Genomic DNA, 10175 nt, shown 5'->3' with positions numbered 1-10175 from the left:
AGGGCCTCTAAATGCTAACGTTGGGGTCTACAATACCCCCAGATATTACCGAGCACCACCGAGTCTCTATGGAACGTTGCTGAAAAATCCTATTAATGTCTAGACCCAGCTCCTCGCCCCACGATGACCTCATCACACAGAAAGCTAGTTATCACAATATATTTAGTGTCGCAATACTGATTTCGATCGGAGTATTGAATATTGATCTGTATATTGTATTGGATCTCATATTATTAATACCATTGCCTGAAACACCCATCACATCCAAATAACCAGACTTACCACTGACTCGCCCGCCACTTCATGGTCTAGGGCAGCAAAATTTGCCCCGTGAAGAAGAGGGCAGGGGGTCCGTGGAAATCTATTACCCAGTATCTACACTGGATATGTATTAGTATTTCTAGAGCACGATGTACAGACTTCTATTTCTAAACTAGGAATTGGTCCAAAGAAAAATAAGAAATTGGGGTGACAAATCTTTAATATACGAGTCTGGCCTTTAAAATGAAAATCCCACAAAGGCTGGGAGAGGAAGCGGAGGAGAGAATCCTAAAACACAACAGACCTCTGAGTATAAATAACAGGCTGATCTTCACCTATGTTTAAAGAGTGAACGATAAAGACAGTAAATCAGCAGCATATCGCGCACATCTCCAGCCGAGGCACATATCACCTGAAGGACAAGGTTCCTCCACGCCGAGCCGCTATTTGCCGCATCCACAGAGAGATCGCGCCAGGGCACAGAAAGGACTTTGAAGAAAGTTCCCAGCTCCACGGCACTTTACTAAACAAAGCGGCTAACACGAGGGGCTCGGGTACGGAGGTTATAAAGGGATCCTTATCAGTAAATTGGAGAAGAGAACGCTGAAATCCAATTTACTTTCTGTACAACAAGGAACTAATGTTACTTATTACAATACAAGCAACTTGTGAATCCAAACGCAAAAAGAGGGACTCAGGAGAGAATATTTAACGCATCAGCATAGTTATGTCTGCTACGTATGTTAAAGGGACGGTTATTCATCACGGGAAACTAGAAGGCCATCATTGACACAAACCCGTCTTAACAAGTTTAAAATCAGCCAAAAGCTAAGGATATCCATTTTTTCTGACACTCAAAGAACTGCTTGTACTTGGGCTTAATCCCCCAAGAGGGTGATCTCCCCCAGGTTTTGTAGCAGGGGGACTGCCACCCCCCCTTGACTTGCCACCCTAGGCCAACTAGTCACTGCCCACCAGTCAAAATAACCACATGCACTCATACAGAGATGTCCTCGCGTTGACACGCATGCAGTTCCATCCACACAGAGAAAGCTCCTGTCTGCACAGCAGAGTATCTCCGCTCCTGTGACTGCAGAGTATCTCCGCTCCTGTGACCGTGCAGAGTATCTCCGCTCCTGTGACCCCGCAGAGTATCTCCGCTCCTGTGACTGCAGAGTATCTCCGCTCCTGTGACTGCAGAGTATCTCCGCTCCTGTGACTGCAGAGTATCTCCGCTCCTGTGACCGTGCAGAGTATCTCCGCTCCTGTGACTGCAGAGTATCTCCGCTCCTGTGACTGCAGAGTATCTCCGCTCCTGTGACCGTGCAGAGTATCTCCGCTCCTGTGACTGCAGAGTATCTCCGCTCCTGTGACTGCAGAGTATCTCCGCTCCTGTGACTGCAGAGTATCTCCGCTCCTGTGACTGCAGAGTATCTCCGCTCCGGTGACCGTGCAGAGTATCTCCGCTCCTGTGACTGCAGAGTATCTCCGCTCCTGTGATCCTGCAGAGTATCTCCGCTCCTGTGACTGCAGAGTATCTCCGCTCCTGTGACTGCAGAGTATCTCCACTCCTGTGACTGCAGAGTATCTCCGCTCCTGTGACCGTGCAGAGTATCTCCGCTCCTGTGACTGCAGAGTATCTCCACTCCTGTGACTGCAGAGTATCTCCGCTCCTGTGACTGCAGAGTATCTCCGCTCCGGTGACCGTGCAGAGTATCTCCGCTCCTGTGACTGCAGAGTATCTCCGCTCCTGTGACTGCAGAGTATCTCCGCTCCTGTGACCCCGCAGAGTATCTCCGCTCCTGTGACCGCAGAGTATCTCCGCTCCTGTGATCCCGCAGAGTATCTCCGCTCCTGTGACTGCAGAGTATCTCCGCTCCTGTGACTGCAGAGTATCTCCGCTCCTGTGACTGCAGAGTATCTCCGCTCCTGTGACCGCGCAGAGTATCTCCGCTCCTGTGACTGCAGAGTATCTCCGCTCCTGTGACCGCGCAGAGTATCTCCGCTCCTGTGACTGCAGGGTATCTCCGCTCCTGTGACTGCAGAGTATCTCCGCTCCTGTGACCCCGCAGAGTATCTCCGCTCCTGTGACCCCGCAGAGTATCTCCGCTCCTGTGACCCCGCAGAGTATCTCCGCTCCGGTGACCCCGCAGAGTATCTCTGCTCCTGTGACTGCTGTCTGCGGGATCAGGAAACAGTACCCCTTGTCTGATCCGGGGGACGGTATACACAATGAGGAGACACTCTGGTTAGTTTGCTGGACAGGTGGAAGACATCTTGCCATCTCTGGGTGAAGTTATTTCTGGCCGTGGCCATTTGAGATCAGACCCTTTTTATTTCTCACCAGATACTGTATAAGGTTAAACCAGATATGTTTAAGGATGATAACAAATTGCTGCCACCAACCACCAGCAAAAGAGTGTCCTGGTGAGGATTTTCGTGGTTCTGGATTTTCGCAGCGAGATGAAAGTCGGGAAAGGAAGATAAATCAGATGCGGCCGGTGTTCCTTTTTCTACTCCCCTGATCTTTATTAAAAAATAATTAATTGAAACTCGCTCACTTTAAGACACAATATTGTCTTTTTCTTTAATTACCATTTAATCACCTTTCAGGGTTCTATAATTAAAATTTCTTTGTGCTGCCTCAGTGATCAATCAGCAAGACAGCCGCCGGAAATAAGTAAAACAAATAAAGGTATAAAATACAAATCAAATCCAGGCTGATCCCAGCGTCCGTATACAACCTGGGCAAAGCACGGCTTTCCTGGCATCACGCTACAAAAAACTGGGCAGAGGGGGCCGGCTGCCCTCGATTCAGGGAGGAAACACGAAGCCGGATGGATTTTTAGATTTTCAAGAACAGAGTAGTCCCCAAAATCGTTCTTATTGGGGTACAGATTTATAAAATGCTCCCTAGCAAGAGGCGATGTGGCCAGCGTAACACTCACAGTTACTTTACGCAGGATACTTCTCTGCTACCGGATCCGTTCCCGGCAGACGTCACAACCTGCATTCTAGTAACCGCAGAGTGATGTTATAAATCATAAAACTATCTCACTGCAAAAATACGCATTCAAAACGCCCACTGTACGCAACTAATTGAGTTAAATGGATTGTTTCAGTCTGATAAACGTTGTGGTTTCATTAAAAGGCCCTTTGGGGTAAATGTGGAGACCAAGACAACAGAAGGCTTTGAGAAACTCAGAACTTTTGATAATTACGCCAATAAAACCAATGCAGGCCCCCTCTGGCGTGCCAACTGCTGTGGACTACAACACCCATGATGCTCTGCAACATCTGCGCCTCGTGACTCCCTGACTTTTTTCAACTGAAATGACTTTGTTGCTATGTTACCCCGAGCAGTTATTTCCTACCCTAAAAACTATTTTGTTTCCACTTTCTGTGCCCCTCGATAGCGGAATAACATCCACTATGCTGCTCAGTAAAGATAAATCCCATTAAATCCACATCCAAGAAGTTGCGACCCCTAATTTATTACGAGTATTTGGGCGCCTGCTCTTTTCCCTGGTTTGGATCCCCTGGCACTTGGAGGGTTAAAGCGGATATGGAGACAGAGTGATAAATCTCGTAACAGTGCGAGACATTATACAGCTCCTTCCAGCTCCTCGGCTGTTCCATAAAAATCTCCTTATCCCATCTGCAGGCACATCGAGTACCTCGATAAACTATTATTCAGGGGCACATGTTGTGAATGATACTTTTTTAGAATCATTTTAACTGCAAAACATCAAGTGTGAAACTTTGATAAATCGCTCTCCATGTTGCAGAATACAGCATGCATTTTAAAGCCTCGCCAGCTTATGGAGGCGACAGCAGAATAGCAATGGTTTGATTCTGGAAAATGACCGGGCAATTCCTCTAAATAGGACGATCTGCCCCAGTAAGGCGGCCCGGTAGCCACGACAGACCTGTCTCCCTAGGAAAAACACGACCGTTTTAGCGATAAATAAAGAAACAAAGTGTCCATCCTTCGATATTCCGGTGTTGATGGCGGCTCGCGGCCAGCCGGATCCAGAGGATTTGGAAGCCCCAGTGCTGGCGAATAATAAGTGCCTGGTGTGACACGTGGGGTCTCATCTTCTAAACTGCTGGGAGTAGGACCTGAGACTGCAGTTCCTCGTAAAGATGTTGAGACGCACGTCGTTGGAGGATTAAACCGGTTTCTGTCCCGTTTAAAGATGAACGTAAGATGGTTCCCAGCGTGTCGAGTCTACGGGGTCCCAGCTTCATGGGTAAGACCCCTCTCTGCTAGATCTGCCGAGAGAATTTAAAGCAGATCTGTAACCCAGCACTTTAAATGAATCTCTAGAGGATTCACTGACTGTCTACAGATTGAATTTACATCAAAAAAATAATCAGCAGTTTCTAAAATAATTTCAAAACACAACTGACCTTGTCTGCCTATTGTGCATAGAACATAATATCTCCCATCATGCACCTGATGGTAACTTCCGGATTGGCTGCTCATTTTAGGTTTGCGCTCGGGATGACCTCAGAGGAATCAGTCCCAAGGTTGAAACGTATGAGCAAAAAAATGAAAGTCGTAAAGGGGAAGTCCCATGGAAACAAAATCCTTTCTCTCTTTGAGCATAAAACCTGGTGCTTTATATAGTAAGCGATCTTATTCCGCCCCAATTGACTTCTTTTATCTGCAGACCTGGAGCCGCCGTCGCTGTCAGTCATGTGATATTTCGGTTGACTTTCTCGGCTCAAACACCACACTGAGCTGATGCTTTGTGGCGATGCTAATGAAGTCCGTTCCTCCATAGACTTTCATTAATCATTGAATCTGACTGGGTGATTAAGACCGAGCCATTCTATTGTTTCCCACTGGCAGTATGATAAGAAGTTAGGGGGTTTTGGTTATTGGGGGTCAAATAACAGAGCGAGAACTCCCTGAAAACATTATATTATGGGGCAAAAACAACAACTGGGGTAAAAAGTAAACAGCGCAGTATTTTTGAAAACAATTTTTTTCCGATACTAAGAATAAAATAAATGCTAGGAGTTCCTCTTTAAAGTCCGCTGAACTTCATCTCAACCCGCAGACCACTAATGACAGGGCAGCTCGCAGAAACCACTGAATGCAGTGATTATACGATGGAGACGTCCTAACGCCGCACATTGCAGGTATGGAACGATTGCATTCAGCACAGAATTCATGGCGTGCCTTCGCTGCAGGGTATCGGGGGATAAAGCTTATAAACCCATGGGGGTCCGCACACATCAGCATCTGCAAAACAGAGGCCCTGCGGTGCCTCCGCAGCCTCGTCTCCCCCAGGACTTGCATTGTTTTGGCTGAATCCCCAGAGCGGCCTGAACACGGAAGAGACTGCGAGGATACAGCACGGCAACAAGAAATGTTACCGGCTCCGACCGTGTTTACACGCAATGCTTCCATTCACCAGACCCCCAGCCGTCCTCAGTGACAGCAAAGGAAGCACATGGATGGGCACGAAGTCTGTCGCGCATGACTATAGAGGAATACGTTTGTGTTAAAAGAATTCATTGTTCTATGCAAAGAAAACATCATCTGCAAAACTCAATGTGATAAAACTTAAAAAAATAACCCCTGTAGGGTGATTAATGCCAGCAGGGGGTAAAGGAAACCTGCTTTAAAGATCCTTTTGCTGTTGAGTATGTGGAAAGAATAAAGCGACGGATCTGCGGAGGGTTATCTGCTTTACATACTAGGGAGGGCAATTCATGCTTCCCCCCAGTGGAACAGCAGCTTTAAATGTTGTGGCTCTTCTAGCATTTGTTTGTCCGTCGGCGCTGCCAGACATGGACACTGATTAAGGTTTGGGTCCTTACAGCAGGAAAAACAGGCAGACTAGACGGGCCGAATGGGGCCGGCCTGCCGGCGGGTTCTGGGTTTCTATGAACCATTTCCCCCGTACCCTGCGTTCCGCTCACCGGTTAAGAGAAGTTTTCCTTTAAACGGCCGGCACATTCATTCAGAGACAAGAGAACTTCTTCATCGTGTCTGAACTCGCATGGCGGTCGTAGACGTTGTTCCCTTTTCCAATGTCGCAGCCGTTCCAACGAGGCACTCAGGGATCTCCTGGCGCCGCGCGATCTCCGTAATTCATGTCATTCCTGGCGCCGCGCGAACGACTCTCTCACTAATTTCACTTTTTGGAAAGCTGTTGTCACCTAAACGAAAATGAAATGCATGGAAGGATCTTCGGGGACCAGTCAGGCCCCGCGCACGTTCAGTAATCTGCTGATAAAACTCGTTATGGAAACTGGAGGGAGAGACGTAGAATTTATTATTTAAGGATATATTTGAAGCAAGTGCAGAGTTAGATGAAATGGCGCGTGGTGCGTGGCGGCTTATAATAACGCAATAAGGTCTGAGCCCAGATTCCGGAACATTCAGGAATATATAGGACGTTTTCCATACTTTTTACTAGAACTGAGGGGTTGGTGTTGCCCGCGGCGACCTTCGTTACGTTTCTTACAGGAACTTTTTCTGTTTCAGAATAAAGTTTTTAATAATAATTTACGGACCTAAAGTCGTTAAATCTTCAGACAGCGTAGACTCAGGACAGGGAGTTTATCCGGACGCCTCCAGGGCACTGGGGCAAGGGGTAACTATATTTAACCCTTTCTGAGTAAGCCAGCCAGACATATCGCTAGTGGTTTTTACAGCCGTTTGGCGTGGAAATGGAGGGTAAGTGACCCGTCCCTGGGTAAGAGGCTACTTAATCAGCCCTTTCTTGCCTGAGAGCCACTTCTCCGGCTTCAGTAGCGCATGATAATAACCCTGCTTTTATGCCGCCGTTCTAATTTAAGGATATCAAAGCACCTTTTAGCGCAGGGTTCCAGCATCGCCTCTCAACCGCTGTTAATGTGCAGACTCGTGGCGCAGCGCTGGGGCGTCTGAAGCTTCCCGCGGCTACCGAGACGTCACCCCTCAATTATCCAAATGATGTAAAAACAGGCTTGGTGAAGAGTGAGCCGTTCCACAAACGCCGGCATTTTACTTCCTCCGGGAACCTCTCTGTTTCAGCACCTCGGACAGATACAGGGACCAGGAACCCCAAAACATTCATTTATGGGCCCGACGGGGGAAAGGAATTTGGGGTGGATTCATAGATCACAAGGAGGCATTGTTAGTGTCTGTAATTCAATCATTTGTGTTACCAATGGTCCTCAAATCTTTTCGCCCCAAGCCTCTAAAGCCCCCCCCCCGCCATTAAACAGATTTTTTATGAAAAATGAAATTCCATGACGTTCTCTGTGCACTTTTTGCTCCAGCCTTTATATATCGGATGTTTAACCCCATCAGATCCCAGCTCATTGCTCCACGGCGAATGTATTAAAGCCCCTGGATGTGAAGGAGACTCGAGTGGTTTGTGTGCTTGCCTGAAGCAGCAGCTGTTCTCATGCATGCGCCGTGCAGCAGCCGGCACCCTCACTGGCTCGGTAATAAGTCCCAGCTAGGCGGCTGTTTGATGTTAACGCTGGCTTATTGCTCGCTTTGCCAGCTAAATGCCGCTCCCTCCGGCCCTCTGCTGAAGCCATGAAGGGGAGCGCATAACAGCAAATTAACCTTGAACGCAGGTGTGGGACAAACAGCCCTCAACGAATCAAAAGCATGAAGTATCGCTGCTAATTACCCTGCGAGCCGCGGCGAATCCCAGCTGGCCCGCAGTAACCCTTTCATTGCAGAGCAGCGCTGGCCAGGAGCATCCAAATAATTTTACCCAGAACGGGGGCAGAGAGGAAGCCTTTCTGACGGATTAACCCTTCCCTATCGCGCGGCCCGTGGGACGTGCGGCTCACTTACTGTAAACTCATTACAGGAATAGGAAACAGAGCCGAGCATTTATTACCCAAACATCAGGGGCCGCAGAAAAGCAGCAAATCCCACGGGCTGGGGGAGAGCGAGCGCGAAATCCAACGCAGACAGCTCAGCCCTCGGCGGCACACCAGAAAAATACCCCCAGTTATCTCCCCCGATATCAGGAATCTTGGTTGCGGTGCCGCATCGGGGGAAAAAATGTCCGAAACGTCAGTATTTTTACAAGTTGCCTTGTGCATGACCTGGCATTTAACAATAAGCTTTTAATGGAACGGACTCCCGGCAGAGGTGGTAGAGGGTAATACAGTGAGGGGATTAAACATGCATGGGATAGACATACGGCTCCTGAATCTAAGACGAGACCAACGACTGATTAAGGTTTGAGTCGTTACAGCAGGAGAAACGGGCGACTAGACGGGGGCCGGATGGGGCCGACCTGACGGCAGGTTCTGGGTTTTATCGGTTACATGTTACACGGGTGTGCACGGAGCGTGACATGCTTATCCCGAGCACTTGGCATGACCATGCACTGCAGCTACGAGCAGGAATTCATTTTCTCGGTGATTCGGGTCCCTGACGCCCCCCGCGTTTCTTCTCAATCCGTGATCTGAGCTCCTGCCTCCAGGAGAATTCCGAGCCGCGTTCCCCGAGGCTGCGCAGGCACCTAATGAGTCCCAGGAATGATTGCGAGGGCTGCTGATCGAGTGCAAGTAAACAGGTTTCCTCCTGAGAGAAGCAGCGATTGGTAGAAGTCATGCGATGCTGCGCTCTCTCTGCAAGCCGTTAGGGACAGGGGTCTCGGGGTTCACACGCAGGACTCACGGGCAGCAGGGGCCACGGCTGACCCTCGGCGCTGGACAGCGAGGGCCAGTGAAAAAAAAATCCTCCAAACACAGAGTAATTGGCCATGTTTTATGCCATTGGACCACCATATCACACAAACCCAGTGAAAGAGGGGAGGCCGGTTTCAGCATGCGCGAAGTGGGCCGAGTCCACCGGCTTTACTATATAATGGAAATAAGGTTAACGGGAACGCAAACGGCAATAAGAAAGGCTGGAATAACGACAGCGAGAATGAATGCATTGATAAATATCATTTATAATAATTACTGCAGCGTCGCGGCTGCCACCAGATTGCCTTCTGATTGCATGAAAACAAAGCAATTGATGTAAATGAGTGCGACACGCACTAGAGACACAAGGCCACAAACACTGCCAGTGACTATATACACTCCGCAGCATATCACTCACACTCCGCAGCATATCACTCACACCGTATTACCCATACACTCCGCAGCATATCACTCACACCGAATTACCCATACACTCCGCAGCATATCACTCACACCATATTACCCATACACTCCGCAGCATATCACTCACACTCCGCAGCATATCACTCACACCGTATTACCCATACACTCCGCAGCATATCACTCACACCGTATTACCCATACACTCTGCAGCATATCACTCACACCGTATTACCCATACACTCCGCAGCATATCACGCACACCGTATTACCCATACACTCTGCAGCATATCACTCACACCGTATTACCCATACACTCCGCAGCATATCACTCACACCATATTACCCATACACTCCGCAGTATATCACTCACACTCCGCAGCATATCACTCACACCATATTACCCATACACTCCGCAGCATATCACTCACACTCCGCAGCATATCACTCACACCGTATTACCCATACACTCCGCAGCATATCACTCACACTCCGCAGCATATCACTCACACTGTATTACCCATACACTCCGCAGCATATCACTCACACCGAATTACCCATACACTCCGCAGCATATCACTCACACCGTATTACCCATACACTCCGCAGCATATCACTCACACTCCGCAGCATATCACTCACACTGTATTACCCATACACTCCGCAGCATATCACTCACACCATATTACCCATACACTCCGCAGCATATCACTCACACCGTATTACCCATACACTCCGCAGCATATCACTCACACTGTATTACCCATACACTCCGCAGCATATCACTCACACCATATTACCCATACACTCCGCAGCATATCACTCACACC

The sequence above is a fragment of the Spea bombifrons genome, chromosome 12, assembly GCF_027358695.1.
Source record: "Spea bombifrons isolate aSpeBom1 chromosome 12, aSpeBom1.2.pri, whole genome shotgun sequence".
Lineage (NCBI taxonomy): Eukaryota > Metazoa > Chordata > Amphibia > Anura > Pelobatidae > Spea > Spea bombifrons.
This window is presented reverse-complemented; position numbering follows the sequence as displayed.